General features: G+C 42.8%; 1 pseudogene; it reads right to left on the reverse strand.

Moving 5' to 3' along the window:
* Window positions 1-369: 369 nt before the first annotated feature.
* Window positions 370-5,947, reverse strand: part of LOC105513280 — an 85,624-nt pseudogene continuing 80,046 nt past the window's right edge.

Here is a 5,947-nt window from a genome sequence, read left to right on the forward strand (position 1 = left end):
GTTAAGCAGGGACAACCAAAAGATAAGAAAGCCTTGGCCTCATCCCCGTCATGAGACAGCCTGAACTGCTCAAAAATAAGAAACAACTGGATGATACTGAGGAGTGATTCCTGATGAGTCATTAGGAATGCCAGTTGGTTCTCTTTTCAGTAGGTGGCTTAGCACCCTTCTGGAGAATAGAGTAGGAGTCTGGGGCTGGAGGCTGAAGACCAACATCCATCAAAGTTTACCTTCTTTTCAGTAATGCTCTTTTTCTTATTTCAACAGCAATAAACCTGAAATCCAGGGAAGTCATTTAAGAAACCCCTCTGACTGCAACCTGAAAGCGTCTCCCAAGCAAGACTAGGGGTGGAGATGATGACTTCAACTTCAGTGGGCCTCTTGTTCAATAGGGGAGAAGCCAGAGAAGAACCTGGTGTTGCCGGCCAGAGTTTGTTTCTCTTTCTTCTCTGGAGCCTTGTTTTCTTGGTATTCTGTTGCTACATGTTTCAACTCTGGGAGGTCAAAAGTGGGTAGGGGAACTGGAGCAGTCTTCTTTGACAGCACCTGCCCCACGTCACACATCTCTTTCCGGATCCTGCTATTGGGGTTGGCACAGACGGGATTAAAGAAGCTCAGTCATGGGATCCCCTCAGTAGGATCCTCCAGTTTGAAGGAGCCTTCAGAATCCTGGGCCCAGTCAATGGTGAACAAGCTATCCTTGCCTTGCTGGCGGTTCTGACACTTTGTGGGGTCAGAGCTACAGTCCACACCACAGTCTGAATTTTGCTTCCTCCACCCACACTGTTTGTTCCCACACCAACCCTTGCAGGAACACCCTTGGATTTTCTTCCTGGACATCTTAACTAATTTTTTTGGCTTCCATTACTCATCATCCCCCTCATCACCATCACCATCACCATCCTCATGCTCATTCACAGAATGCTATGAACAATATTTTAGATCCTCAATGACCATTCTTTGCTCCAGGAAGTTTAACATGAGGTTTAGGCTTAGGTGGGACATATTCTAAAGAAGAGTCTGGAGATAGAAGAGTATCCTTAGGAAGATATTTCTGTCTACTGGCTACCTGGAGAAGGGTCAGGGGTCAGTTTTTGCTTGATGATTTCATTCTCTTGGAAAAACTGCTGATTTTGCTCACACACTACTTGCATCTTCTCAAGGTCTTCATCCTGACACTTCAGTGTGCTCAGTAGCTGCTGTTCCTTCTCACTGACTGATTCTTCTAACTGCTTCTCTGCAATTTGGCTCTGCTGCAGCTGGCTGAGAAGGTACAGCCCCTTCTCTTGGTGCTGTTACTCCATTCTGACAAGCTCAGCTTATAACTCTGTATCTAGCTCAGCAAAGTGATTTTATTCCTCAAACAGCATCTTCTGCACCTCAGCACAGCTGACGTTGCTTCGTTTCAGGTTGCTTTCAAGTTTGCTGACCTGTATTTTGGAGGAGACCAGCTCTCAAATCAAATATTTCAGGGCACAGTTGGCTTCCAGAATGGTGTCAATAGTCTCCCAGCATTGTTTTGACCTGTCTTCACTTTCTGTATCCAGCAGCTTCTGCTGTATGTCAGCTATCTGAGAGTGTTCCTGAGTTCCATTTTAGTCTCTAGGCTTTCAATCTGCTTTGTAATAGAATTTTCTGACTCTGAAACTTGACCGCGCACTTCAGTAAGGGAGAATGTATGTCTCTGGAGTTTAGGAGGTGGATTCTCCCCAGATTCCTTTTTTTTCTTTGAGTTGAGCCACATCCTGAACCAGGATCTTTCTATCTTCAAGGAGCCCATCAAATGGCGTTTGGCTTCCTGAGTAGTGACCATAACCTCAATTTTGTTTCCAAGCCAATTCTTCACTTGAGTTGCAGTGCCTTCCACTCCATGGCTCCGAGTCTCTTTCTGCTTATCTGCGACTTCCCGTTATTTCTGGAGAGCATCCCTGAGACACTTGCTGGCAGCTGCTGCCTCCTCTGTTTTACATCTTAGCTCATTGGATTGTTTCTGGAAGTTTCTTTCAAATTTGAGAAGTTCATATTGCCTCTTACTGTCTCATTCTTTTAACTGTATTATTTATTTGTCTTTTTTCTGCTTCCACTGTCTAAACTTCTCAGCGTCCTCTTTCATTTGACACGTTAACTGTACCCACCAGTTTTTCATCATCCGTATCTCCTGGTTCAGACTGGAGACAGTATGCTCTGTGGATTCTTTTAGTTTCAGAAGTTTGAACTGCTCAGTCAGTGTCTTCCTCAGATCAGCTATTTGATCCTCCAGCTCCTGGAGATATTTCCAGTGGCCACACTCAGCTTGGCTTGGTTGACATCCTTCTTTGCTGTCTGAAGTTCAAGAACAAATTCTTCCTTTTCCTTTTCCAGATAGATGACTTCCAGTTCTAGTTTTTTTATGTTATGCTGGTATTGGAACTGAATGGGCTGTAGCTGGCAAATGTTTTGAGTCATCTTCCTAGCTAGGGCCTCTTTCAGTGCAGTGGCTTTATTCAACTCAACCAGCTCCTTAGACATCTGAGCTTGACAGAAAGCATGCTGAGTGGTAAAAGCATCAGAATACCTGCTCCTCTCTGAACTGGTTTCCACTTGAGCTTGTTGTTCCACCACAGTACTAATGGCTGCAGCCATGCAAGCGGGACTTTCATCAGATAATTTGGTAATCAATTGCTGCAGGTTACAAATTATTTCTACATTTTCTTTCAATTCCTGGTCTTCCAAAACCTCCACTAGCTTTTGAAGATCCAGTTTTCAGGGTGTATGCTGCCTTAACTCATCTAGCTTGGCGTTATTTTATTTATTTATTTATTTTTATTTTTTGAGACATTGTCTCACTCTGTCACCCAGACTGGAATGCAGTGGTGAGATCTTGGTTCACTGCAAGCTCCAACTCTTGGGTTCACACCATTCTTCTGCCTCAGCCCCCCGAGTAGCTGGGACTACAGGTGCCCGCCACCACGCCCAGCTAAATTTTTGTATTTGTAGTAGAGATGGGTTTTCACCATGTTAGGCAGGATGGTCTCGATCTCCTGACCTCATGATCCGCCCACCTCGGCCTCCCAAAGTGCTGGGATTACAGGCATGAGCCACCATGCCTGGTTGGTGTTCATTTTTTCATTCACTTGCTCTGTCAAAATGATCCTCTCCATCATCTGGGCTGTCTGACCAGCTGCCTCGCTCAGACTATGACTTAATCTTTTATTCTCCATCAGGGATTGTAGATTCTCTGATAGTTACACATTTATAGATCCAGGCAGGGTATGTCCATGGGCTTGTAGCAACAAGACTTGTAGCTGTTATAGCTGTTTTACCCATTGCTTTAGATGATTAAGTTCAGTTGTCTGGGGATCAATATTAGTAACAGGTTGGTTCCTAGTTTTTCTTACTCTGTCATCATAGTGAAGGATATTTAGTTTTTTCTGGATTGGAGCCAGCAGGACTCACACAGGCTATTATGGTTATTACCACTTAGAGAATCTTGAAGCAGTGGAGCCAACTTGGAATCTCTGTAGGAATCAAAGTCACCCTTTTTGTCATCCCCAAGAGCACTGATTACATTTCCCAAGCATAGAAGGCCTCGATTAATATTAATACCCTCTTTTAGATGAACCCCTTCAGCCTTGGTTTTCTTCTGTCTTTCTGATTCAGTGAGGTCTACAAGATGCAGCTTGGAGTGAAAGCTGCTATTCCCGTCACTTTTCTTTCTCTGCTCTATGGAGATTGTAAAGATGGCATGAGATTGAGATGACTGGGAGTTCATAGCTGTGGAGGCCACAGAGTTGTTGCCCTGCTCCAAACAGGAAACAGTACCCAAGGCAACTAAAACAGTCTTCTCAGTGAGTCCTACAATCTTTATGCCTTCCTTAGGATTGGATGGGCATAGAAGATCCAAAATTTCTTCATTGTAAATCTCTAAGTAAGACATGTTCAGAATAAATTCCAAATCACTCTTCTTATCAATTTCTTTGAAGAGCAGTTTTATTACCCTAGGAATAACCCCAACTGTTGGTTCATTCTCTTGCTCTGCAGTGTATGCACCTCCCATTGAATAGGTTTTTTTTTCCAGAGCAAGTCTGCCCATAGGCCAGGACCATTGTATTATATCATTTAAATATGCTTTTATGAGTGGTGCTACTGCTGTATTGAAGACTTCTTCCTGTTCATTACAGGGGTCAAACACAAAATCATAGTTGAAGGATTTATCAGTACCAACCACCACCTGAGGCTCCCTGGGCATGAAGGAAAGGCATATCTGGCAGCCCTCGCTAATTTCTTTGGGGACCAGAGGGCAACAACGCAGTGCCACTCTTACAGGAATTCCCTTCACCTCTTCCTTCACGATCCTATTTCAGCACTACCTCAAACTAAACGTCCTTTCCTGGTTCTCCCCAGTTCTCCCCTTACTACAGTTTCCTTATCCAGTCCACTGTTGATGGGGATCTAGGTTGATTTCATGTATTTGCTATTGTGAATAGTGCTGTAATAAACACATGAGTGCATGTGTTTCTTTGGTAGAGAAATATAAATAATAAAGGTGGCCAAGAGCAGTAGCTCATGCCTGTAATCCCAGTACATTGGGAGGCTGAGGTTGGAGGATCCCTTGAATTCACTTGTTCAAGACCAATCTGGCCCACATGGTGAAACTCTGTCTTTACTAAAAACACAAGAAAAGTTAGCCAGGTTTGGTAGCACACACCTGTAATCCCAGCTATTCTGGTTGCTGAGGCAAAATAATCCTTTGGACCTGGGAACAGGGCATTGCAGTGAGCTGAGATTGCACCACTACACTCCAACCTGGGTGATGTAATGAGGCTCTGTCAAAAAAGAAGAAAGAAAGAAAGAAAGAAAGAAAGAAAGAAAGAGGAAAAGAGAGAGCAATTTATTTTTGAAAGGAATATCTTGAAAAGCTCTATGCACACAAAGTTGATAATCTTCATGAAATGGACAAGTTCTTGAAAGACACAGTCTGCCATGTCTCACACCAAAAAAAAAAAAAAAAAAACATAATCTGAATAGGCTTATATATATTAAAGTAATTGAGTAAGTAATTAATGATACTAATATTTAACAATAATAGATACAATATAACTTTTAGGGATAAGAAATGTGATTTAACCAGAAATTTAAAAAAATGAAAAAAGTTTAATAAAAAGATTATTTAGAAACATAAAAGTAGGGTGATATATTTTATACATATACCACATTTTGCTTTTTCCAATAATCAACCAATGGAAATTTGTGGTGCTTCCACTTGTGGGATACTATGTGTAACGCTGCCATGAAAATTTTTATACAAGTTTTGTTGTGGATATATGTTTTTATTTCCCTTAGGTAGATACTAGGAGTGGAATTGTTGGGTCGTATAGTAGCTTTATGTTTAACTTTTCCAGGAACTGCTAGCCTGTTTCTGAAAAGGCTGCACTTTCCAGTTCATTTCTCAACTCCAGCATAACTCTGATAGTCAAAACTGAAAAAATATATTGAAGTTTCTTAAGGCTTGATTCTGGGTCTTCCCCCATCTCTGCATTGGAGCAGTCTTATAAATTCTGAATTTGAATAACTTGAGGTCAATCTTGCACTTTCTGCTAAAAAAAAAAAAAAAGGATGGGGGGCGGAGCAAGATGGCCGAATAGGAACAGCTGCAGTCTCCAACTCCCAGGCAAAAGACACAGAAGACAGGTCAATCTTGCACTTTCTGCTAAAAAAAAAAAAAAGGATGGGGGGCGGAGCAAGATGGCCGAATAGGAACAGCTGCAGTCTCCAACTCCCAGGCAAAAGACACAGAAGACCGGTGATTTCTGCATTTTGAACTGAGGTACTGGGGTCATCTCGCTAGTGAGTGCTGGACAATCGGTGCTGGTCAGCTGTTGTGGCCCGACCAGCGAGAGCTGAACCAGGGCGAGGCATCGCCTCACCTGGGAAGCGCAAGGGGGAAGGGAATCCCTTTTCCTAACCA

The sequence above is a fragment of the Colobus angolensis genome, unplaced genomic scaffold, assembly GCF_000951035.1.
Source record: "Colobus angolensis palliatus isolate OR3802 unplaced genomic scaffold, Cang.pa_1.0 Scaffold227, whole genome shotgun sequence".
NCBI classification, from domain to species: Eukaryota; Metazoa; Chordata; class Mammalia; order Primates; family Cercopithecidae; genus Colobus; species Colobus angolensis.